This window comes from Ochotona princeps, chromosome 26 (genome assembly GCF_030435755.1).
Source record: "Ochotona princeps isolate mOchPri1 chromosome 26, mOchPri1.hap1, whole genome shotgun sequence".
NCBI classification, from domain to species: domain Eukaryota; kingdom Metazoa; phylum Chordata; class Mammalia; order Lagomorpha; family Ochotonidae; genus Ochotona; species Ochotona princeps.
Genome location: NC_080857.1, coordinates 20,919,839 through 20,946,653, shown reverse-complemented (window position 1 = coordinate 20,946,653; position 26,815 = coordinate 20,919,839). Strand labels below are relative to the sequence as shown.

At 42.2% G+C, this 26,815-nt stretch overlaps 1 protein-coding gene across 8 annotated transcripts in view; it reads left to right on the top strand.

Moving 5' to 3' along the window:
• The window catches only part of SIPA1L1 (signal induced proliferation associated 1 like 1), a 313,038-nt gene that overhangs the window by 86,145 nt on the left and 200,078 nt on the right, over positions 1-26,815 (top strand). For all 8 annotated transcript variants that reach the window (XM_058655252.1, XM_058655253.1, XM_058655255.1 and 5 more), the window contains one exon: positions 12,244-12,314. The gene's annotated coding sequence lies outside the window, so the exon portion shown is untranslated. The remainder of the gene's footprint in view (positions 1-12,243; positions 12,315-26,815) is intronic.

The following is a 26,815-nucleotide window of genomic DNA, read 5'->3' as shown; positions in this document are numbered from 1 at the left end:
GATTTTTTGGCCTAATTGGAAAGGGCTTACATGCTGCATGACTGTGTAAAATATTTTCTGCTTTGTTTTCATAGATTTTATGGTTTCTTTGTGTTTACCCTTCTTGGTCAGCCTCACCTTTGATTTGATGTGAATTGATAGCACCATTTTCTTTCCCATAGGACGACATGGTGGTTCCTACACCATTTCTCTTTTCACTGATTTAAGTGTCACATTTTATGTTTTATCATTTTTTTAAGTACTCGTAGAATTTTTATCTATTTATTTGAGGAACTGCTTATGAAACAGCTTTCACACCGCGTTAGTTATTTTGGGCTGCTAACACTTCTGTCCCGGAGATACTACTCTTCTTTGTCACAGTTGCCCTCGTTGTTATTGCCCATGTGTTTTCACACATTAACTGTAAGTGCAGCTTCTGAGTTTGCAGAATATATTCTTAATTTGATTGTGACTTTTTATAAATTTCAATTTATGTTTAAATGCATTGATCTAGATTTTTTTTGTATAGCTAGAGTGTTTCTCATCTTCTAAGCTTCTTTAACAATTTCAGTTTAAAAACATTCATTACTGTTAATAGTTAATCATAACCTCCTATTTCTGTCACAGCAAACATTGTCATCTGGTTCCTTCCATTTCCCCTATACTGGTGGTAATGCTGAATCATATTTTGAGGCCTTTTTTTTTTTTTAGGTTTATTTTTATTGCAAAGTCAGATATACAGAGAGAAGGAGAGACAGAGAGGAAAATCTTCCATCTGTAACGGCTGGTGCTGTGCCGATCCAAAGCCAGAGCCAGGAACTTCCTCCAGGTCTCCCATGCGGGTGCAGGGTCCCAAGGCTTTGGGCCGTCCTCGACTGCTTCCCCAGGCCACAAGCAGGGAGCTGGATGGGAAGTGGAGCTGCCGGGATTAGAACTGGCACCCATATGGGATGCCCGGTGCATTCAAGGTGAGAACTTTAGCCGCTAGGCCATTGTGCCGGGCCCAGGCCTTCTGTTTTGTTATATATTCTTAGTAGGGTGCCATGTATGCAACAGATAAAGGCTTAAGGAATTGATCTGCACTGCCTGGACAGTCTTCAATGGAACATAATTTTGGACCATATGTATTAAAATGTGATCTGTCCACAGGCCTGCACTGTAACTCTGCAGTTGCATTACTCAGCATTTACCTCCAGGTGTACACACATGTACATCTTGGCAGCATGGGCACCTCTCTTTCTCCTTTCCTTTCAGCCGTTATGTTGAATTCTGCAGAATACAAGCTTAGCTTTTAGATAAAAAACAAAAACAAAAAAACAGACCTTGTCAATAGTTCCTTACACCAGCATGTTAGGATCAGCTAGATACTTTTTTTTTCCCATGTAAAAGTTGACAAATCACTGACAACTGTTCTATTTCTGATGATTCCTTTTTCTCCATTGAAAGTCACCCTCTCTAGGCTGCAGGGTCCTTGAGGATGTACTGGAGACAGAGTGCTCTGTCCCCCACGGCCCCTTTGTGGCCTTGAACTGCTAACCAGATGGCCCAGTTCTGCACAGAGACCTGCAGCCTGCTCAGCTGGCTCCTCCTCCTGCCTTTTAATCCCTGTTTCTGCAGCTTACATCCTTTCTACCTGCCTCATTTTTCCAATCTTCATATCTGTTCTAGGGAATTCTTTTATTCAGTAAACATTTACACACCATGTATTAAAGGGGACATGATTACTTTAGCACCAGACTTCAACCAAGATGACATCAGAAAACAGAATTGCCTTGTGCAGACTTACAGGAAAAAAATCTCCTTCATTGTCTGAACCTCAGCTGGAAGGGAGAAAGGAAGGACCCTTCCAGGAGGGAGTTGGGGAACGAGGCTAGCGGGCAGGTGAAGTGGCATGCATGAGCTGCTAACCCACTAAGAGATTGGTGCCTAGGGTTTTGGGTCGTGTTCTCCTGTGCTTCTGTGTGCAGCTTGCCTACTTTATCCTTGGACCAGTTGAAAAGCTGTGGGCTGGTTACTATGGGAATTGATGGGTACTGCTGGTAGGAGGAGAAGCAAAAATCTTGGAAATGATCCAAAAATTGAAGGCGAGCAGGATTCCCCTCCCACCCTGGCTTCCCTTTTTGACATTGTTTGATTGGATTCATGAACTTGATTTTAACTGTGGGCGAGCCCTTCTAGGAACTGACCCCTGACATCCAGGAAGAGTTCAAGGAGAGGCCGAATAATACTAGATCCCCCTATCTTCCATGTCGCTTTGTTTTAGCCGTGGCTATTTTGGTCTTCCCTGAATTCAGAATTCGATGTAAGCTTCTGTTTCTTGTTACAGTATCGGGGAATGTGCTGGCCAAAGGAGGGAGGGAAAAATCAGTGTTTAATTCCAGTTCCTCAGCCTTTCTCTTTGCTTCATTGCTACCACTTGCATGAAATAAAGGTGGTGTGGGGCATGCAGTCTTTGTTATGGGTTTGTTGATCCTGAAATGTTGGACATCGAAAACAGATATAAGATCAAAATCCATTTTGTAAGTCAACTTTAATTAATTTGATTAATCAGTAACTTAAAATCCTGCATCCTAATGTGTGCTAGTTTATTTTTATAACTACTCATGAGTATGGAGTGCAAGATACTAATTTTTTTTCGAAGAAAAGTGTTTTTGAGGAGAAAGGATTATTAATATGTCACAGAAATACAGTGTGATGGGACAGGCTTCTCCTCCCTTCCACGACTGCATTTTTGGTTTCAGTTCAGTGTTTGATTCTTTTATCACTAATGAACACCTTACTCAGGTAAAGCTGTCTTTGGCCTTGAGAGAGTTTTGTTGAGTTCCTTGTCTCGCTGTGAGAAAAGCCGTCTGGATCTATGCAAGCCCTGACTTTGGGAGTGTCAGAGGTGAAGAGATGTTGCATTACCTGTATATTTGAATAATTTATCCACAGAAGCCTTAACACTCTATTCCTTTAGTTCCTGTTTTGAGGGGAGAGGGGCAGAGGAGGGATTGGAAAGAAAAACCAGTCACAGAGATCAGGTCTTCTTTTAGCCTCTGATCTTGTAGCAGAAGGAAAATGATGAAAAGTTTAAGGTAAAAGGAAGTATGTGGAAAGTCCTAGAGATGAGGGGATGGAGGACAATGGGAGCTCTCACAGTAAGGGGCCTTTCCGGAGGAAGTGGCTGAAGAGAGGAGGCAGGAGGCAGCTGCTAGGACCACGTGCCGACTCGGGGAGACCTGCTACAGGATTGGAACAGGAGCTTAAGAAGTGACTAATGTTTCAGTAAGCATTAAAAATACATACACATAATGTTTGCTTATTTGAAAGGCAAGGTCATTAGTGGGGAGGGGAGGGCCATTGTTGTGGGCAGTGAGAAAGAGGTATCTTTATCTGTTTGGTTCATTCTCCAAATGGCCATGATACTCAGGACTGGGCATTCCAAAGCCAGGAGCCTGGGACTCCGTCTAGGTCTCTCATTGGAGAACAAGAGCCCAAGCACTTGGGCCAGTGTCTGCACTCGGGCCATTGTCAAGTGCATTCCCAGGTACGTTAGCAGAAGCAGAGCGGTCAGGACTTGAACCAGCACACGTGAAATGCCAGCGTCGAGGGAAGCAGTTACAAGTGCAGCATCCTGATGCCTGTACCTTCACTAGGCATTTCCCCTTAATTCCCAAACCTCAGAATCTCTTTGAAGCCTCAGATTTTTTTTTTTTTTTTGGCTTGTGTTCTTGTGAATGTTTTTTCAAATGTTTTTTTCCTTCTTCTTTTGTTGGGGGTCCTGTAAATGGTCAGTTTGTTTTCTAAGTGCAGTTGGAGGAAGCAGGCGCCACCCTGATGGGGGAGGCTGTCACAGGCGTGTGTGGGAGCTCAGCGTGTGTGGCTGCTGATCCTGAGCAGGGCGAGTGGGAGTGAGCAGGTTCAGAGCAGCGGGAGTCAGTCTGCCCTTGACCTTCTGCAGTCTGTACTCTGTGAAATAGATGCAGCTCTTCACAACTGACCTTTGAGAAAGTAGAGGGTCACAGGGTTTCAGTTCCTTTTCAAAAGTCAGAGTGGCTGTGATTCTGAGGTTTAGATCTGAGCCCTTAGTGTCCAGTGCTGCTTGGAGCACGGAGACCTTAGAGAGTAGGTAGCATAGTCACTGTATTTTTTAGATTGAAGTTGTTGAGACTAAGTATGTTAACTCAAGGCCTAACCAGTACATGGAGTTGAATTTGCATGTTGACCATCTCCAAAGCTCATGCTCATTCTGCGAAGGGAGTGTATCTTTTGAAATTCAGTAAAATGGGCACTAGTGGATGCTAAATGGGGCAGCCCTTGAGTGAGGCAGAGTCAGGTGGACGAAGTTTGGAATCTTAGACCAGTGTTAGTGACAGGCACTTAGCAAATAGACTTTAGGAAGAGAGGTACAACAAAATACAGTGAGGATGTTCACATGATAAAAAGATAATTGGTTCAGATTGCTGGAGTGATGGGGAATATGCAAATGATATAGAGGGAAAGGATACACAAATTAAATTAGCATAAGAGTTATTTGTACCCTTGTACCTTATTTCAGCTCAATTCACAGTAGCTAAGATATGACGTTAATCCACTTGCCCATTTACTGATGACAGGATAAAGAAAATGCCATATATGCGTTATGAAATACTACTCAGTGGTAAAAAAAAATTAAATCCTGTATTTTGCAACACAAAACAAGCAACTGGAAGCCATTATGCTTAGTAAAATAAGCCAAACCCCAAAATGTTTTTTTTTTTTAAAAAGATCTATTTTAAATGGAAAGAGGTACATAGAGAGGAGGAGCGACAGAAAGATCTTCATCTGCTGGGTCACTGGCTGCAAGGGCTGGAGCTGTGCCGGTCTGGAACTAGGAGCCTCCTCTGGTCCCCCACGTGGGCACAGGGACCCAAGGCCCTATAGCCAACCTCTGCTGCTTTTCCAGGCCACAAACGGGAGCTGGATGGGAAGTGGAGCAGCTGAGATATGAAGTAGTGCCCACAAGGGATTCTGGCACATGCAAAGCAAGGGTGTCAGCCACTAGGCTACTGCACTTGGCTTATGTTTTTCCTGATTTGTGGTAATTCACATATAGAACTCAAAAATGTAATATATGAGGGAAATTGACATTTTCATGTTTGAATATTGTTATACAGGGTTTGTCTATACCCTTGAGGAACAGTGGCTTTTCTATTTACTACTTGCTGAATTCTTTGCATAGTGCAGGGTTAAGCTTGTAATTATAAAATAAGTTGAAAGCAGGTCATTATAAAAATTAAAAAATTGGAGTGGGCTTGAAGGAGAGTAAGGTGGACAGTATCATGATCTTAAATCTATATTAAATAAAAGTTATTCACCTTATAAATAAAATTTTAAAAATCTAAAAACAAAAAATTAGGATGAAGTGCTTATTAATGGAGGCATTGACAAGTTGTTGATGGCTCTGAGGTCAGTGATAGGATTACTTTTCATGCTGAATTTAAATTCTATCTTTAGCTCCATTTTTTTCCTTTTTTTAAAAAAAAGGATTTATTTATTTCTATTGGAAAGGCAGATATACAGAGAGGAGAGACAGAGGGGAAGATCCTCCATCCGATGGTTCACTCCCCAAGTGAGTGCAGCTGCTGGAGCTGAGCCAATTCGAAGCAAGGAGCCAGGAGCTCCTCTGGGTCTCCCACACAGGTGCAGGGTCCCAAGGCTTTGGGCCGTCCTCAACTGCTTTCCCAGGCCACAAGCAGGGAGCTGGATGGGAAGTGGGACCTCTGGGACTAGAACCGACAACCACATGGGATCCTGGACGTGCAAGGCGAGGACTTTAACCACTACACCATCGTGCTGGGCCCTAGCTCCATCTTTTTCAAACTGAAATTTTAAGTTCTTTGAAAGATATGGCTAAAGAAAGTTCCAATCTTCAATTTCCACAACTGAGGAAAGACCATTAAACCTAGTTGTTCTGTTGAGTTAATTCTGAATGTATAAATTTTCAGAATTTAATAAGCTTACTGAGTTCATGGTGTTGAAATGACTGAAAACATATTATCATAAGTGTGTTTTAATGAGGAATTTCTGCATGTACTTTATGCACGTTCACTGAATCTACCACAGATAGAAGGTATGGTCTGCTTAATATCCAAAGCCTTGTGTAGGGTGTCAAATGGAGGTTATTTATGGTCTGCTTAATATCCAAAGCCTTGTGTAGGGTGTCAAATGGAGCTTATTTATAGTCTGCTTAATATCCAAAGTCTTACATGGCGCATCGTTCCCATGGGGTGTAAGACTGTTGGAAGCATTTGGTGGGGACCCTGGGAAGCCTTCCCAATGCTGGCTTCCGCTTTTCAGGACAGGAGACAGCTCTGGCCAGACTGGCAGCTTCTGCTTGTAATATTGCCAAGGAGTCCCAGAAGGACCTGGCTGAATCTTTCATAATATAGAATATTTATAAAGATACAGCTATCATCCTGTTATTTGGAGATAATTCAGTTTTTTATATTACTTATTACACATTTTTCCACTATTACTATTGTTATTAGTGACAGATTTGTTGGAAACAAACGAGGATTGATTGTGACGAAGGTTTGTAGTGGAGCCTAGAGGTGTTTGGCGTCTAGGAAGTCCATGTCCATTGCTGTCTCTTTGTTCGTGTCTGTCTCTCTGTAGCTGAATATAATGCTAAATAAATGCTTGTTCAGTTAATGTCAAATGAATCTCGAATGATTTTTCCTATGGAGTAGTCATTATAGAAAAAGTGGTTATTTAAACTAAAATTTCTTTCTGCTAATTCCATAGGTTAGTGATAAAAATTTTGATCTGCTTTTTAATATGTAGTGTCAGAACTTTAATAACACTTTGATATAGTTTTCAAATGAGATAATTAAATAGAACAGAAATCACTAACAATGGGAAGTCGTGTGGGTTACTTTTAAACATTCAGATCACGTAATACCAATGTTCTTCTTTTGCTGTAGCAAGGGTCACTGTCCTAAATTAACATATCTGCTTTCTAGTCAAGATTACACTTACCTGAGTCAAACCTCAAAGTGTTGATGGAAGTGCAGGAAGCTTTGCCAAAATGAGGTAGGGTAATGAGATTTTTCTCCTCCCTTCTGGCAATTTGGAGTTTATTTTTCTAATTCTGATGCTTATTTATAGAAAAGAAATGTTAACATTGAATAGAGAGAGCTGAAATGAATGAATTTTTGTATATTTTTTTGATTTATTTTTTATTGAAAAGTCAGATTTGTAGAGAGACATCTCCCGTCTGCTGATTCAATACCCAATTGGCCGTAGTAGTTGGAGTGGAGCTGATCAGGAGCCAGGAGCTTCTTCTGGGTCTCCTATGGGTGCAAGGGTCTCAAGGCTATGGGCTATCCTCCATCTGTTTTCCCAGACCACAAGCATGGAGCTGGATGGAAATGGAGCAGCCGGGATATGAACTGGCAACCATATAGAATCCCTTCATATGCAAGGTAAGGACTTTAGCCACTAGGCTACCACACTGGTAGCCTAAAATACTAAGATTTAAAAAAAAATTCCCAATACGGCAATAGAAAAATACAAGGAAAAAATGCTTCTTTGAAAATTTGGTCTCCCCAGGACTACCTGTGTGTCTGGTTGCTGTTCCTGTTGCCATCTTTCTTCAAAATTGCTAGACCTCATTCTGTTATGCCAGCGTCAGAAGATAGATTTTGTGCTAGCAGCAGTTGAATTCAGAGTCCTGAGATCTGATTTTCATACTGTAGTGTGAAATGTTTCACAGTGTTACACTGCTTTTTTTTATTTATTTATTCATTTTATTACAGCCAGATATACACAGAGGAGGAGAGACAGAGAGGAAGATCTTCCGTCCGATGTTTCACTCCCCAAGTGAGCCACAACGGACAGTGCTGCGCCGATCCGAAGCCGAGAACCAGGAACCTCTTCCAGGTCTCCCACGTGGGTGCAGGGTCCCAATGCATTGGGCCGTCCTCGACTGCTTTCCCAGGCCACAAGCAGGGAGCTGGATGGGAAGTGGAGCTGCCGGGATTAGAACTGGCGTCCATATGGGATCCCGGGGCTTTCAAGGCGAGGACTTTTAGCCGCTAGGCCACGCCGCCGGGCCCAACACTGTGTTTGAAAACCTGAGCCTTTCTCAATTCCATTTTATAGTTTTGCAGTCAATGTCTGATGCATAGGAAACTTCAGTACACTGGAGAGATGACTTCATGTGATGTTCCTAGATCCTGTTGGCCATATTTGCTGTGAGAAAGTTGGACTGATCAATAAGATGTGTTGAAAACTTGTTGAATTTAGTCCTTTCTAAAGAAGTTTTCACTTTTCTTTTTGTCCTGAATGAATGTGATGTAAGCATTGGTTTTCAAATGGAAACCGTTTCCCGGTTTGAAGATGAGGATACTGGTGGTAGTTAATGCACTAGAGAAGACCTTTGCAAAAAGGCCTTTGGAAAATGAGCAAATATGCATGCAGGAGACTTTCTGTCATGACTAAACTTTTTTTCTTAATGGTAGTGAGCTTGTTGTGCTAAGCTGATTAAACAGGATCATTTCTGCCATGTGCATTTTAGGCCTTTGCTGAACTAAAAAGGAATATTGAGGGTGTAGGTATCAGTAGCTGCAGTGCAACCACCCTTTTCTTGTGAAGGAAAGAAGCCAATAGGGAAGATTTGCATGACAGAGGTGCCATAGACTCCCCTTGGGGACCCACTGTCAGCTTTGGTGAAATGAGGCTACACAGGAACTCCCTCCCCCGCCCCGGTGTGCATTACAGCCCGGGACACCTGTCTGCATAGAAGGAAGAAGAGCCTAGGGCCGCATGCATGTACCTTTTGGAAATAAATATCGTGTGAAAGGCAGGGAGTCTCAGACGTGTTTTTCTTTAGTTAGCGGTTACCGGCTTCTGTCTAGACGATGCTGTTGTTAAAATAAAGCAGAACAAGGCACTGTGAAGGTGAAATGGCAGGGGTGTTGGAATGTTCCGGGTTTTAAGGCTCAGATATTCAGAGCCCAGAGTCTAGTTTCTGCTCATACCTAGGGACAAAGTCAAGACAATTCATGTTCCTGAAACTAATACCCTTTGCCACCTCGTAGGTTCCCGGAGTCATTACAAATAGTGTTGAATGTCAGTCCTTCTGGGCTCTCTGTGGACACAAAGAACAGCTTCATGTACTTCAATGGGACCAGTATAAAATTCTCAGTCAAATTAGCATTCATTCTAGAAGAAGAAAAGTATGCCATTCAGTACTTTTTCTTGGGGTTACAGGGGAGTGTTTTGAAATCAGAGAAGCTTCAGAAGAAAGAAGTAGAAAATTCCCAGACTCTCCTGATCTGTGGCTCTTACAATGGGATGTGACTGTCTCACACTTTTCAGTGGTTGAGATGAGACATTTCCCAGCTTACTGATTCTCTGTCTCATCCTGGGACACTGAATTTTACTTCTTTCTTTCTTTTTGCAGTCAGTGTAACCATGAGAAACGACATTGGCCTTTTTCCTCTTTTGTTCCATCACATCGGGTACTTGTGAGTCAGGGCCAGGCTTGCTTCCTTGTGTGAGAAGATAGAGTTGATTTAGACTTTACTCCATATGCTATGGAACTGAAGTTTTTTGTTTTGGTTTTGGTTTTTTCTTTTTTTATATTATATGAGGGAATCCGGAATGCCTAAGTTGCAGGAGACGCTATGAAGGTACTTTGAAAAGTGCATGGGAAAAATGGGATTAATAATTAAGTTGATTTTGAAGTCCATGCATTGCTTGTTTCATAGTAAACTTGTAGAGGAAAGGTTGATTATTTTTTTTCTTTGAAAGGCAGAGTTACAGACTGGGGAGGGACGGAGCTGCTGTCCGTTGGTTTACACCCCATCTGGCGACACTGGCTGGACCAGAATTGAGCAGAAGCCAGCAGCTTCTTCCAGGTCTCCCATGCGGGTGCAGGGTCCCAAGCACTTGGGCTGTTCTCCACTGCTTTCACAGACTATTGGAAGTGGAGCACTTGAAACCTGAACTGGGACCCAAGTGGGATGCTGCAAGGGGACGCTTAACTTGTTATGGTCACGGCACCTGCCCTCATGATACATTTTTTTTAATGTGCTTTCTGAAGACTGGTTTTGTGTGTGTGTATGTGTGTGTGTACATACACATGCAGATATGCACATGAATGGTCTTCAGATGTTATTGGAAAACATGTATTATGGAAAACCTACGCATGGATTTCTCTAGTTGTATCAGTGTTCCATTCTCCACAAACGTTTGAGAAAGTTATTACATTTTTATTTATTTGAGAGGAAGAAAGAGATAGATAAAGATCTGGTTCACTTTGCAAAACCCCCTGTAGCTGGAGTCTCAATCCAGGTGGGTGGCAGGAAGCCAAGTCCTTGGAGTGATCACCTACTGTCTCCCAGGGTGTACGTTAGCAAGAAGCGGACAGAAGTCAGCAGTGGAGACGGGCCTGGAGCTCAGGGAATTCAATCTGGCACGTATACAGCACAATTAGTGTCTTAACTCCTGTGGTAGAGGCCCTCCCTTCCATGATTTTATCGAAGTATAATGAACAAGTTGATGTGAACCTTGGTACTAAAACCTAGTAGGGGAAGGTACGTCTGAGCATACATCCAGACATGGGCAAACACCTTTATCTAAGGACCAGGTTCTTTGGGACCAGAAGACCAAGCCAAGTGTAAAACAAAATGTTTACATTAGGGTCTTTAAAATGGGCATGTATTTTAGGTGGGGATGAGATGGCACGTCCATGTGAAACAATTGTAGCTGATGGACAATATCATTCACTCTTGTGGCTTCATTGACAATTTTTACTGAAAAATTAGAAAATTGATTTAGTGAACTGAAAATCTGAGTAGGAACATTTGGCTGAACAAGGCAGAGGAAAGAAAAAGAAAAAGCTATGTTCTTATAAAATTGTGATCTCTTTGTATTCTCTGGTGTGGAGGGTTCTCTATGAGCAAGGCCTCATTCAGAGTTGAGGATTAGAATCAAATCAAGGTACAGTTTTTCTCCCCCTTTAATTGATGTGTATTCCATGTGTTGAGCAAGGTAAAATATGTATTCTATATGGTAAGCAAAGTTAGCTTTGTGTTCTCAGTAGTCTGATTTTCTTCTATTAGAAAATAAAACCAAGAGAGCTTACATATCTTTAAAGAAGAAGACTTGACAGTAGAACTTGAGTCTACCATCTAGAAATAATATGGAAACTGAGAAAGTAACTGTGTTCTCAACCTTGATGTTGGGCCTTGTTGTACATGTTTTCTTACTTAATCCTCTGTTGTACCATCAGGTAGGCAATGTTATTGTCAGTTTTTGCATGAGGATATGGAAGCTGAAAAAATTTAAAGGAGGTCACATAATTAGAAGGTTTAAGGACTTTATGATTTAAAATAAACAGCATTCTGTAAATGGTTTTGACACTTTGGGTACTGGCCCTACGTAAAAATGGATTGGAATTGTTGACTCTCAGATCAAAGACAAAGCAGGGAGAATTGTCAGATATACTTTCTTGTGTTAAGTAACTGTTTTCATGCAAGTATCCTGGTTAAATATGAATCAGTAAAGCTCATAACAGCCTTTGATGACATTAAACACGTTTAGGCTCTAACTGCAGTGTTAACAGACAGCAGACATCAATATATGAGTGCCTTTGTTGACCCTGCCTGTATAGAGATGTAGCATTATTGTAAGATAGAGAGGAAACAGTCAGAAGGCAGATGCCAGCAATATGCCACTAGAATTCACAACATGGGATGATTTCCAAGTGAAACATTATCAGAAAGTCTTTCTGGATGCTGTTTTTATAACAGCCCTTGGATGAGGGACAGGAGGTGGACCCTGGATTGTGGCACAGACACTAGTAGAGAATTGCTGGCTTCATAAAGTGAATCGGTGCCCTCATCCAACAAGTATACTGTAAATAAAATGCAACAAGAGCCTTAGCCATGAACAACAAAGTGGTGTGTGTTGTTAAACCTCAACTTTCCAGATGAAGATCAGGCAGAAAATGCCTTCCAGGGGCCCTTTCATTGTAGCTCTGAAACTGTCTCTGTCACTGCGGTATTCCCTTTGTCTTCACAGGGAGCTTCAGTGATGTGCCAGGTGAGGCAGGCCCTGTTGTGCCTGTAACCCGCTTTCCTGGATGCTCTTCTCCCACAGATTCCCTTCTTGCCAGATGGAGACCTGGCAGGGTCTGTGCGGAGTAAGGATGTGCCGGATCTTTCACAAGGAGATGTGCAGGTGAAAGGTAATAGAATGCCACACCTTCTGATAAATCTGTTTTAATCGCAGGTACTCGTGCGGATGGTGGCGGCCTGTGCTGGGAAGTCATTCCAGTGTCCCTGCAGCAAGTTGGCTACCAGGTAAGAGGAACGAAGTTATGACTTTCCTAGTTCACTTAGAAGATAGTGAGCTTCTTTGGCTGGAGTGTATGTGTGCCATTGCGTAAGTGAAGAATTGCTGATAATGGTTGATTACAAGTGATTGTTTTTAATATTCCTATGCTCAACTTACTTGGACTTGGAAAAGAGAAGGCTGCCTTATTGCTGCTTGAAAATAGAATTTTATTGTTTACCACAGTGCTATTCTGACCACAAGACAAAGTTCGCAAACTGGAAGTCTTTGCTTGTTGTGGTTTTCTGTTTTTTTTTTTTTTTTTAAAGCCAGAGGCCTTTTGGTATTTTCAAATTTTTGTTGAGAAAGTTTTTTATTAACAGCAACAAAAGTTACCCTTGTACAATTTCTGTCCAAAATTTTGCTAAAGACTTTTGTATCCTTTGTCATTTAATTCTCCTTACTCTCCTATGAAATGTTTATAGATATTCTCATGTAAGTTACTAATAAGGTTCATCTAAATGGTCACATAGCTCTTTAGTGGGTGAGCTGGGATTTGGACCTATATCTTGTTGCCATCAGTGATTGAGCTGTATATTAAATGATTCTTTTCTTCATGTTTTTTAACCGAATATTTATGATGTCTCTGCTTTCATTTATGAAAGTAAGATGCAGTGTTATTTTAGCCCAAACAACATACTTTGGATTTTTCACTAATACTATTTCTCAGTATTGGTTTTCGTTTATTTGGTATTTCGTTATTTTAGTTAAAACTCTTCACTGTTCTGTTGATGGTACTTGAATCGTGTTTTGGTTTATGTTTGGCAAGAAAAAAATGGCAGTTCAGTATAGGATTCTAACCATTCTGTGAGAATCCTAGCGTTTAGACCCTTCTAGTACCAGGGTGTGTAGAATCACATGTGATGGTGTTCACTGCAAGGATAGAGTGAAGTGGTCCTTTGACACTGTGGTCAGAGGTACAGAGGGGCTCCATCAGACGAGATGGTACACATGTGCTTTACTTGATCCATCATTCTTCATGTATTTAGCTTTGCATTAAAAAATAAAACCTTCGATATATGTTAAGTGTTTATTGCAAGTACATATTTAAAAAGTATACCATTTGATACCCTCAACCACTACAGCAGGTAACTGTTTATTACACACTCGTCTCTCAGCACCTGTGGGGCAGGGTGGTGTGCTTTAGGAATCCAACAAAAGCCAGAGACACAGCCATCAGTGTTTTACGTAAAAGTCACAGCTCAGGACTTATGGCTGAAAAGTTTTAATTATGAGATTTTGTATTATTTTGTTTGTGTCCTTAGAGTTTTGTCTTATTCTTACAGAAGAGTTAAAGCTAATTTTTAGAAAAGTTCATTTTTAGATTTTGAGAATATCTAAAGTATGATATGAATCATTTTTAAAGGAAAATGTGTTTTCCACCCATCCAAACATACTCTTTGATCTGGAGAACTGAGTAAAGTTAAATAAGGATCATTGCTCCCAGCATTAAATCTGGGAAAAAGCTTTCTGAAAGCAACTTATCAGGATGTCAAAAATGCCATCTTAACTCATTCTTAGGTGGAAACAGTGGCACTGAGTGCAGTATGTTTTTAAAAAACTCACACTTCCCTGACACCTGTCTAACCTTTGCTTCTTGCCTTCTGCTTCAAGTAGTCTTGTACACATCTGTTTTCTTCCTTTAGCCACTAGCCCTTAATTTTTCACTGGCAAGAAATTGCCAGCATTTATTCTCCCTCCACTGACTTAACCCTCTTCAAGCAGGCCATTGTAAACCAGTAGCAGTAAACATTGTATTATTACATATCCTAGATCCCAATTCTCCTTTTTTTAGGTTTAAGTTTTTAAACTATTTCCTCCCAGGTTGAAGCATTTGATGATAAAAATTGTTTCATATGATGGGATCTAATTGATCTTTTTTTCTATGATTATTAAATTTTGTGTCTTTAGAAGCCCTTTCTGACCTTCCCAACTTGAAAATATTCTGTTTTCTTTTGAAAGTGCCATCAGTTTAGTTTTGATTCATAAGTCTATGTGCCGTATTGGATTAAATTTGTTTCACATGCATTCAGTCCTTTACGAACGAGATTCTGTATGTTTTATAAATGTGGGTTTTGGTACTGTGAGAATCTGACACTTTACAAATGATATATAATAGTGTACTCATGTGGAAGTTTAGAACCTTTGGTGTGATGAGTAGAATGAAGGTAGATGTTAGGACCAATCCATATATAGGGTTTTTTTGGAGGTGTGTGTGTGTCAAAAACCTTTCTTTGGATATGCTTCCAACATTGCAAAAGTATCTTTATTAACAAATGTTCATTGGTGACTGGATTCATCCCATAGTAAAACCAGTGGTGGTAAGTGTAGAGCATAACTGCAGAGCTTGTGTGCAAATATTTTATCATAGATGTAAAGAGGTTGTTTTGATGGACAAATATTATGCATGGTTGACCTGGTAGGTTTCACTTGTTGAGTCAAGATGCCAAGTGTATTACAATAAGGAGCTGAAATGAAAGTTGAGTTGTTCAGCCGTTTGGTTTGGTCTAAATCATCGTTTTTACTGCTACGTTCTGGGAGCTCTGCGCCTTCACTTCCTTGAGCTACTCTTGCTCCTTATTTGAGTTGTCTGAGCATGAAGAGCAGTGGCCAGCAGTTGTTCCTACCAGCTCTGAGACTGGAGGGAATGCTCAGCAGTAGGTTTTGTCTTGTTTATTGACGCATACTAGCCTTGCTTTAAGTGTTGTCTTTCTCATGCCATTCCCATTTTAAAGATGTGTCTTTGGAGGCTGGGAGGGGGTTACAGAGGTTTTCCCAGTCACACACCTGGGCACAGTATATGGGACTAGACCATAGTTCTCCGGTAAGTGTTTTGAGTGCTGGCTTCGTATAAGTCAAACTAGGTAGTAGTACTGCAGTGCATGCGTAATCCAGCCAGCTCTGAAACATGGAAGGTGTAAGGATGGGTGGGTACTCTGTGTGCTGATCACACACAGGTCAGGGCACTGCACGACAGGATTAGGTCGACAGAAGCTGCAGCTCTTCTCCAAGGGAGGCTCGCTTGTTCTGGAGTGCTGCCCATCAGCATGCATGACTGAATTTGTTTTAAATCGCCATTTACTGGGAGGAGGGACTGCCTATTATTTGAGCAAATGAAGCCCATGAGGACTGTTGGGAGATTCAGCTGTGGGTACTGTAAATCCTGCTTGTGTCCATGTGAACAACAAGGAAACTGGCCAGGCCCATGGTGGAGTTCCCTCTAAGGAAACTTTAATTTCAGCTGATAACTTGCAAAGAAATTAGGACAGTTCCCAGCCTGCTCTTTAGTTGTGTACCTGAACAGCAGGCCTTAATAGTGCCATGCTGATAGCCGCAGTTAAGAAAATTCACTGTGCTCTAATTATATCCTGTAGCAGGGTTAAAAAATGTAAAATAATGGTCCTGAAAGTGCAAATTTATACACACCATAAGCTAAATTAAATGCCTTTTCTTGTTTTATTTAATGTTTGCCTTTTTTTTTTTTTTTTTTTTTTTTACAAGATTGGGTATTTATAATCTCAAGCACACTGGCCAGGTTGTTTTAAGCAACCATTTTTTATTAGATAAAAATACCAAGTTTAATGACCTTTGATAAAAATTTTTCACCATTCATAGCGGTTCTCTCCATTTTGACTAAATAAAGTCATGCTATCTGAGTGCCTTTGCTGTAGATATGTGGGGTGTGTGTGTGTGTGTGTGTGTGTGTGTGTGTGTGTAGTAGTAGTAGTGATTTCAGAGATAGAAGGCAAGGTTGCTTTGTCTCATAACTCATCATAGCCAGAGTTTTGGAATATCTCTATGGAAAAAATTTTCCTGGATGCTTGGAGCAGCATTTTCAGTTGTCATGTGAAGCCAGCAGTCCTCTGCAGTGCCATCCCAGCATCTGGATTTATGTCAGCATTAATTACTTACTGTTGCCGAGGGGATACTTTGAGCCAGTACTTTATTTCTGTGAGTACTGACAAATACACCATTGGATGCCGTGTTGTTCAAGGGAGCGTTGGCAAGGTTTTTTTTATTTATTTATTTATTTATTTATTTATTTATTTATTTATTTATTTTTATTGTTAATTATTTTGCATTATGTGACAGTTTCATAGGCTCTGGGAATCCCCCCCTCCCTCCCCCTCCCCTCCCCCCGGTGGATTCCTCCACCTTGATGCAGTATTACAGTTCAAATTCAATCAAGATTCTTTCATTGCAAACATATACCAAGCATAGAGTCCAGCTACTTATTGTCCAGATTGGTTGAACAGTTTCTTGGGGAGACCTTTTCTGGTCTGAAGTTTGAGCTGGCAGAATATCATCACAGTCAATTAAGAGTCCCAATATAATATCAACAGCAATTTGCAATGTTATGGAGTTGACATGGTTTTGAGTAACCAGTGTATTAAAAAGAAAAAAAAAAAAAAAAAAAAAAAAAAAAAAAAGGAAAACAAGTCCTAGCCACAACCTATGATTAGCTCATTGACATTTCAATTTAGTTCATATACAGGACCGGCTGCTCTATACCTTAAAATGGCCATAAGGCACCATTCAGCTGTTTCGTGTCCATTTCATCTTAGTATTTAGCCAGTTGTTGTGTTGAAGTAAAATTTTGCTGATCTTGGCAGATTTTAGGATAATCCAGACTGGCTTGTAATTCTAACAAGATATATGTCAACATTTTAGGTGCAGAACATTTTTTTTTTTGGGGGGGGGCGGTGTGCAGGAAAATCCTCAACACCATGGTGAGGAGTAAAACTAATCTTTGTGACCCACCCAGCGAGGCATGAGCCAATCCATGCCAGCTCTTTCCTGTCAGATTTCAAGTTCTACTTTCTGTTGTTTATTTATTTTAGGTTTTGTTTTTTTTTTTTTGTTTTTTTTTTTTTTTTTTTTTTTTTTTAGTTTGTATGATTGTTTGTTTGCTGTGAGGGGTTTTCGAAGCGATCCCGATGGTCATTGCGAGGGAGGTGGGGTCCAGAGGTGGAGCCAGGCTCGGACCAGAGAAAGCTCTCCTCCCTGGTCCCGAAGGACGTTTATTGTTCTTCTGTTTCTGCAGACCACTCAGGGCTTCTGGTTGTCTTTCCGATGACGTTGGTTTCTGCACGGTAGTGTTTGGACTTCTTCCATCCCCTGTGGAAGCTCCGGTTGGGGGTGGGTGACCTCAGAGTACTCGGCCTCCGAGGGCATCCAATTCCCTGTGGCCTCCTTGGCAGTTGGGATATAGTCCTTGTTGCTCGTATTAATAGTTTGTGGTGAAGGTCTGGGAGTCTTCATGGTTGGGATCCAAGCTTCCTCCTTACCACCTGCTCCACTCTGGAGTGCTCCCCTGCTCCACGCACATGACCTCCTGTTAAGAGGTTGTCAGGATCGCACCCGATTCCCCCCTCATGCATTGGTATAGTAGTTTTAGTGTTGTTTAGTGCCGCTTTGAGTCTGTTATCTATGAATTACCAGATTTGATCTTGATAGGCTATATTGTACTTTTTTCTCACTCTTTTTATGGTCCTGAAAGATTTCCCTGCACTCCCCCCCATTACAGGTTAACATAGCGTATTGAGGGTATAGTAGGTTTTACAGATTTTCGATGTAGATCTTAAGTATTCTGACATTAATTGTTGGTTTATATTTTTAATTTTTTTTTACAACAATTCCCTTGTCTGTAGATATATGAGGCTATTTGAGTTAGACTACTTTCTGAAAATGTTTAACATTTAAATGTTAACATGCTTAAAAATAAATTTTTCAAAGTAGCATTAATCCCTCACTAATCAGTTGATGGCACTGACGTTCTTACTGTGTCATCATAACGTAGCCGATCTTGCTGATGGTGGTCCAGAGAAGACGTCCCTTCCAATAAAGTCAGCACACCGAGGCTTCCATCTAAACGCATTATTTAGAAGCGTGTTAAAATCTTATAGTTTTTGGTGCTTGTAATAAAAGTAATTGTGTCTTACATTGTATCAAGTTTTTTTTTTAAGTGTGTCATTGCCTCCAGAGCTTTAAAAATGAAAGAAACCAAAACTAGCTGTTGCATTTACAGGGCTAATATGTTGTTTGGAGGGAGATTATCATGTGTGGTGGTGTTGTGTACATAACTCTCGCGATAGACTGGGTTCAAACCTTTTATCTACACACAACGTAAGTGGGCATATGACTCAACTTACTGTTCTTCACTCTTCTCCTTAGTAAAACAGCCTAGAAAGTGATCCCATACACCTCGGAAGGTTGTTGCAAGGGTTTCGTCAGTCAGTCTGTGAGGGTATTTTAAAATGCTTCTGGTAAATGGAGTTGAAAGTAAATTTATTGTGGGACCATTTTTTAAAAAATCCATCTACACAAGGTGTTGGGGTCTTCACAAAGATCTTGAACAGTGTGTTATCAGAAACAGATTCAGAAACACGTAGGCACCAAGTACCCTTATCTTTGGAGTCCAGTTATTTCATGAGTGTTTTGATGTACTCTTCTGCCTAACATGTCCGGCATAGTGCCTGGCTCACAGTGAGCACAGCTTTACACTGTGGAGGGGGTCTGGGCTTGGGGAAGGGTGTGGCAGGGAGGCTGTGAAGAGGGCCGGGGCTCGGGGAAGGCTGGTGCAGGGACTGACTTAGAATCAGTTCCAGTTTTTGACAAATAGGCCTGACCTGTCAATGATACTATATGGTAACTTTCACTTTGAGCGTTATTCTAATTTCTCTGAGGCATACAAAAGAAATGAAGACTACAGTCTATATTCTGAAAACTTGAAACATATTTAAGTAGCCCCATGGAGATATGTATAAAATGCAAGTGTTTTACTGTAAGTACAAGCATATAAGTAAAAACAACAAAAACAAAATCCGAGTCTTTAGTAATGAAAGCAGAATATGGAGTCCTATAAAAGGTGGATTTGGATGATGGAGAATAGAAGTGTAAACACTCGTCACAGGGGTGGGGCACTGGCACAGGGGCTAAGCCACTGTTTATGATGCCCACACTGCATCATCAGCGTGCCTGGGTAGAATCGTAGCTCCTCTGCTTCTGATGTAGCTTCCTGCTGCTGCACACCCTGACAGGCAGCCATCATGGCTCAAGAATTGGGTCCTGCTACCCAGGTGAGAGACCCAGGAGTTCTAAATTCCTTGGGCTCTTGCTCAGCCCTGGCTATTGCAGGTATTTGCAGAACGAACCAGCAGATGAAAAATCTCTTGCTTATTGTCTGTCTCTGTCCACTGTCTGCTGCATATTGTTTGAATATCACAGAAAGTTTTAGTTGTATATAAAGCCTGTGAAATCCATATCAGCTACCTAAAACAGAGCTGATCATATTCATGGTTCTCTTGCAGGCTGGTCCTGCTTTTCAGATCAACTGTGTGCGCCTGCTTTTGGTTTGCCATCTCCTTTGTTTTGCTTTCTAACGCCTGTCAATCTATGCAAGTGCTGCAACCCAGGGTTTCCTGACTGACTGACTTTTGCCGCCACAAAGCTTCAGGGCATATGCTGATTCTGGAAGGTCCTGGACTGCCCTCTCCTTTGGCACCTCTCTGAGGCCTTATTGCATCTGTTAGAACCCATTGAAGTCTCGCCTCCAAGATCCTTTCCCCACCCATCTTAATTGATTCCCCTCCTGCCAGCATCACTTTAGTGCTGTTTCTGTTCTCATGCCCATTCAGTCTACATGAAAATCCATGCTTTGCAAACGAGGAAGTGTAGTACAGATGCAAGTGGGCAGCACTGTCGTCTTTCTTGCATATTTTTCTTCCTGTTATGTGTTCATCATGTCATTCCTCTCCGTGCATTAACAGAGAGCTCGAGGTGAAACGCTTTGTGTTTCCTAAGCCATTCATTCCCATGTGCAAAGAACAAGTAAAAAGCGACACAGAACAGTAATGAATGAGTGAACTAAATGATGCCCCCTCTGTTTGTAAAAGAGTAGTGCCACGTGCAAGCTGGTGCAGCCCTCTCCCCAGAGGCTGTGCAGTTAGTGTGGGCAAAAGAGCAAGACCTTTTGTTTTGAAGGACGTGGTTGCAGGTCTGTACTTCAGGGCACAGTGACATTGATCTCCGATGCTTCCACATTCTCGTAGGAAGTGATGCTGCTGAATGCTCCTTGGGGGGGAGGGCGGTTTATGGGGACCAGAGAAAGAGACCTTTGTGTAAAAGCTACTTATTTGGGAGACAAAGACTGAAACTGACTGACTGCCCACAAGCTGACAACCCTGGACCCACCCAGGCCAAAGCCGGTAAATCATTCTGGGTCTCCCTTTCTTGTGGCAGGAACCCAGTTAATGGAGCCACCACTGCGGTCTGTGCCAGCAAGAAGGTAGAATGGGAGCTGAGCCAGAACTCAGAGCAGGCACTCTGGTGTGGGCGTGGGTATCTTAACTGGTATGTTAATAGCTACTAGGCTAAATGCCTGTTTCTGTTTTACCAATATTTAATTGCCAATTAGTCATCAACTCTGGCAAAAATGTTGAGCAGAACTTCCAATCAAGAACTGGCTGTTCCTGAGGCAGGCTCAGTCCTACCAGGGGGTGGTGTAGTCACGTGGAGCAGTTGGAGCTGAGGTGTGACCTGGGTCACCGTGCCTGTTTCCGCGGGGCCCACACCTTCACCTCCACTGGGGCTGTGGTTCTTGGAGCAGCCCTTGCAGTGCGTCATGGGAGCTTGGTGAAGTTAAAGCAGAGTTTGTGCACCAGGGCATTCAACCTGAGATAGGAAAATGAGGAAATGTGTGAGGTGGCATTTTCTTACACCTTTGGAAACTTACCTTGGGGAGTTTTCTGGGTGAGGCTTTGCATGACCACATTTTATGAGGAACCTTTGAACAGTAAATATGAACTCGGATGACAGTTAACCAAATTACAGACATGTAGCTACTCTCACTGTACTGGAAATGTATATTAGAGTCTGATAAGGGTGGGTTTGTAAAAAGAGGGAAGTCAAGTTAGCAACTCCTGCTTCCGTCAGGCCCTGTAAGAGTTTGGATCTGGGCCACTCGGCCTTTTCATTTCTGTCCGCTGTGAATTGCTATCTTGCCCTTTGGCAGCCTCCAGACAGGTTGTGGGCTTCTGAAGTGACTGTATGACTGGGGGCATTGCATGAAGCCTCTTGCTGAGTGTTTCCATAATATTCCAAATGAAACATTGAGTATATCTGGTACTGGTGCAGTTCAGTGCACAACCTACTTGCAAGAGCTGTGTTGAGGTAATAAACACAGCCTGGGTGAGTGATCATCTCGCAGCACTTGTCCATCACAGAGTGTCTGCATTGGGATCTCTGGGTCCGTGTGGCTTGGGTAATCTGTGTAAGTTTCAGATTCATTTCCATAAAATGAAGGTATCAGGGTAGCATTAAATCTGGTCACTTCCAAGCCATCTGTGTTGTGTCATTGTGAAACAATTGGAGAATTTCTTCCCAATTTCCTAATTATATATTTGAAAACACCCAAGGGAAGCTAGACATGTTTTGGGAGCTCTTTGTAGTCTTTTGTGTGAGTTAAAGTCTTATTGTATGCGGAATTGTTTTGGGCGCCCGGAATATCTGCACAAATGAGGCATGTCCTTTCCCTCTGGATGCTGCCATGGAAGGAGAGGAGACAAAGTGTGGTTGGAAATGCATGGCGGTGACAAACTGCTCATCTGGGTATGGAGCCAGGAAGGAACGTCCAGGGCAGCCCGGCCATTTGTCCTGAGTTAAGTGTGTTCTTCAAAGCCTGGCCTGCCTTGGAGAGACGGTGCTGAATTTGCACTTGAGTCTTTTTGCTGTGTGGTGGTGTTTAAAACTTCGGAGGTGGATGAAATCAGCTGGTGATTGGATTTATATGGAGAAGAGGAGGGTTGGAAACTGAGTCCAGGTCCACTATTCGGGCGTCAGGCAGAGGAAGCTGCAGGTCTGGAGGGTTGCTCAGGTTCCTCTTGAGCCAGCCTCTGCCAAACATCCACTCATGCACTGCTCTGCCTTTTTGTTGTGGGGCTACCCCCGTCTCTGTAAGCTTATGCCACTTCTGTGTAGATGTGTAAGGAGTTACTCAGTGCTTTTGAAGTGATAATATTGCAGGGTGTGAGACATGGAGCTCTCTTGAGGCACCTCCTCCTGGGACACACACTGGTAAGCTTACACCTTTGTGGCTTGGCTTGGGCAGCTTACTCTGTAGATCTCTGTGACCTTCTGGGTCAGCTAGCCCAAAGTCAGACGTTGGCCAAGAATCAGATTCGTCTGCACTAAAGCTTACTTTTTCACTAGTTTTTTATTGTAGTCACAAAATTGAAATTTTAGATAACCTGATTATGAGTATTACTTTTCTACAGACGTATACTAAATACATGAGAACAGGCTTTCAAAAGCAAGTGTTCAGAACAGTGCCATTAAATCGGATATGGTCGTGGTGACTATCAAAGATAGAAATATTTAAGCTTCTATAAGAAAAAGGCAAAGTGATAGAAGAAAACACAGTGTTTTCCAACTGCTAGTTCACTCTCCAAGGTGGCCACAACTGCCAGCTCTGGGACAGGCCTAGCCGGGAGCCTGGAACTCCATTGAGGTCTTTTAGGTGGGTGGTGGGGACCCATGTACTGCTGCTTTTCAGGTGCATCAGCAGGGAGCTGGGTGAGAAATGGAGTACCCCAGACCCGAAGCAGTGCTCACATGGGATGGGCACATCTTGGGCAGCAGCTTAAGCCACTGTGCCACCACGTTGGGCCCTCAGATTACTTTCTGAATCTTTGAGTTTAGAAAGGAAAATGACAAGTTTTGAGGATGCTCTTTTTTTGTTGTAGATTGTATAACAATCATGACCTCAACAGTCAATTGAAGAGTATTCATTTATAAAGCAGGCCTGGACTTTACATCAAGAAATTAGCCAAATGAATATATAGTGCATCAATTCAAATAAAATACAGGTATCAGTGTTTGTAGTTACTTGCTTAAGCAAGCCTTTGCAATTACCAAGCCAGTTACCTCAGGGTAGGTTTTATATGACTTAGTAAAAAAATTTTATAGTGTGTTCCAATAGTCTTCAAACTGGTTCTGTATGATTGTTGTACCTCTTCTGGGCTTTTATTGTGTGGAGATAGGTTTATTTTAAGTTATCAGTTTATGTGCAAGGATGCTTACCACTTTAATATTTTTTTAAAGATTTATTTTTTTTATTGGAAAGTCAGATAGGAGGAGAGACAGAGGAAGATCTTCAGTCCAATTGTTTACTCCCCAAGCGGCCGCAACAGCAAGAGCTGAGCCGATCTAAAGCCAGGAGCCAGGAGCTCCCTCCAGGTCTCCCACGTGGGTGCAGGGTCTCAAGGCTTTGGGCCATCCTCAGCTGCTTTCCCAGGCCACAAGGAGGGAACCGAATGGGAAGTGGGGCTGCTGGGATTAGTACTGGCACCCGTATGGAATTCCGGTGCATTCAAGGCTAGGACTTCGGCTGCTAGGCTATTGTGCGAGGCCCCCGCTTTAATATTTTTAATGTAAGAAGTGGGTGCAACTTAAATGTCACACAGTCCAGAAATGGCTAAATTATGACGTGTATATGCACAGAACTGCTATACAGAGGTCAAACATGTAATATTTGAAGAACATGAAAGTAAATGGAGAGGTGTTCACAGTATATTGTTAAAAAGGGTAAAAAGCAGTTTATATACCATAATCCCAGTTTAACTTTTTAGAAAGATTTATTTCATTGATTTGAAAGGCAGAGTAACAAAAAGAGGAAGAAACACATATACACGTACACACTCCATCCATCCATCCATCCAGTTTACTCCGCAAGGGCCAAGGCTTGGCCAGGCTAAAGCCAGGAACCAGAAACTTCACCAGGGGCAGGGACCATCTCACTTTGCTTTCCCGAGTCAATTAGCAAGTAGGTGGGTGAGAAGTGAAATACTGGCATTGCAGATGGCAGCTTAAGCCACATGCCAGGATGCTGGCCTTGGATCCTAGTTTTTAAGAACTGTGTTATCTGTGGGTGATAACTGTGTTATCTGTTAGTGACTTTGAATTCACATTTTAAACTTTTTTCTGATGTTCCACGCTAAAGGGTGTTAGTTTCCAGTTTGTGACCTTTTAGTTTGGTGATGGGGTGATTTGTGAATTGGTTGCTGCTGAGGGTTAATTCTTCATAGAATGACTTTCTAAGGGTAGAGTCGGTTACTTCTAGCTATTACAATAGTAGTGTTTATACTTAATGCATAAGCAAATACCTACATTTTAAATCATATATAAAATAACATGCTTTGTTTTAAGTATAAAAATGAAATTATTTTTAATGGTAATTCAGCAATAATTTTAAGTTATTAATCTTTATCATAGGCAAGATAGGGAAACACAGAATACTTTTTCTCATTTTAGAACATCTCACATTGGTTTGTCCCTAAGCCTCAAGTTATGGCACAGATGATGATGGCAGAACTTGGATGCAGACTCTAACTTTATTGATCTTTCTGCTCCTGAAACTGCTTTCTTGTCATTTCCTTAGCAAAGCTGGGTACTTAAGGAGGGAGGGTTGCAAACAGGTTTTGCTTATGGATAAGAGTCAGGAATCTGTCCTTGAAACCGGAAAAGGAGTTTGGCCTTATTCTTCTTGTACAGTGACTCTTGGGTGTCGTGGGGTTGGATGCTGTGGTCAGAACAAGGAGCAAAGAAGCAAACTGTGAGCAGAGGTGCCGTCAGAGGGAGACTTCTCCAGGGCAGTGCCTCCTTTAGGATGCAGGGGAAAATGCTAGAATAGCTTATGAACTGCTGGAAGGAACGGCTGAGCTTCGCTGACAAGGGTGCTGCTTGTCATGGGCGTGGGGCTCCTTCCTGCTAAGCTGGTAGGGAATTTAAACTGTCCTAACTGGGTGCACTTAGCACTCCTCTCCTGCGATTTAGCATCTGGTGCATTAGAAGGCACCTGTTGTGCCCCTGATCACTGTGGGGCTACGTGCAGTCAGCATCCTGAGAGTTTCCTGCCACAAGGCTTCAGGCCAGGTGCAGCCTGAATGTCAGGAAGGTTAGTTTCTACTGAATGCACATTGCTTTGGTACCATTGTACAGTTGAAATATCCTGGATCAGATCACTGTAAGTCAGGGGCATTTTACTTCACAGTGAGATGAAGTTGGGATTTCTTGGGTCCCGTGTTGCAGGGCCAGCACCCTGTCTGGACCTCAGCTGCCCTGGGACCAAGTGCTGCAGATGTGTTTCCCATTGTGCCCGCGGCTCTGCTCTGCTCACATGCTGCTGCACAGACTTGCAGACGCTGCTAGCCTGTTTTAATTACAGCTGCAATATTGACAGCCGGCTCTAAGAGAGGCCTTCAGATAACCATGGGTGGAAGGCAAAGTTGATAATGCAAACACAAAGGAGCTGTAATCTTTTGCCAGAGAGAAGACTTCTCCCAGGATGCCGTATTATCAGCTGTGAAATTAACTGAAAAGTGAGTTTTTCCAAGAAACTACAGTGTTCCTTTGTGGAGTTACTCTACTGTTCTCCTGCAAAGTGGAGGTCACTGCTGATGGTCCAGACAGGAGTACACTGCGTGCTCCCATGGACGGTCCCTGCTGGGGGCTACTGGCCTCTAAGCAGTTTGCTTTGTTTGTTCATTTGTTGGAAGGATTGATGGAGGAATCTGAGGGTGTGCCTGGGGTCCTCTCTGCCCCCATACCCTAATCAGTCCAGTTATGGCACTGGAACTGTGGGACTCTGTGGATACCCTGACTTGGTATTTATTAGCAAGCTTCACATACTGTAGTCCAGCTTTTCTTCATTTAGTTATTTATAGTTACATTCTTCATCCTGCTTTTTCAGCTTGTGTTTTTGCCAGTAGGCATTGATAACGTATTCTAGGTTGGAAAAATTTCAGTCTCCAAGTCATGTAAAATGGATGAGTTTTCTTAAAATTGTGTGCTTGTGGGTGTGTGTGGAATGCTGTGCATTGATTTTATTTTCAATGCAGAACATCTTTGTTGACCGCTCAGACTGACGGAAGAGATGGGGTGTCAGGCCCCAGCAAGGAGAGCACTGCTGTGCAACCAGCAGTGCCCATGGCTCTGCCTGCATGTGGCCAGTGCAGTCACAAGAAAGCCACCAGCCTCGGGCCTGTGAGCCAAGGCTCCCAAGATGCTGTGAGGTGATGATTGTTAAGTATATGTCTAATAGGACTCCAGGAAGGCCCACTCCCTAAGGAATGGCACAGTCTATTTCTAGGCTTGAACTGGTAGCTTCAAAGCAAGCTTGCTCAGAGCTCCTCCATTCCTGAGGCTGCAGTAGGCTGGTGTGGTGTTCCCACAGCCGACTCTCCCATTTCAAAGTAGCTGGGCCTTCTTGATGCTTGTAGCACAAGTATTTTGTGGTATTAATTGGTGAAAAGAGTGTTATCTGAAAGTTCAGATAATCTTATTCCCCCTATTTTCTTCATATTTTTATTTTATTTGGATGTAATGGTAAGGAACTAGATAATGTTAGTAAAAAGTTTGGTTTCCCCAACAATGTTAGAGCATGTTAGTCCCAGTCCTAATTGCTGCCACATTG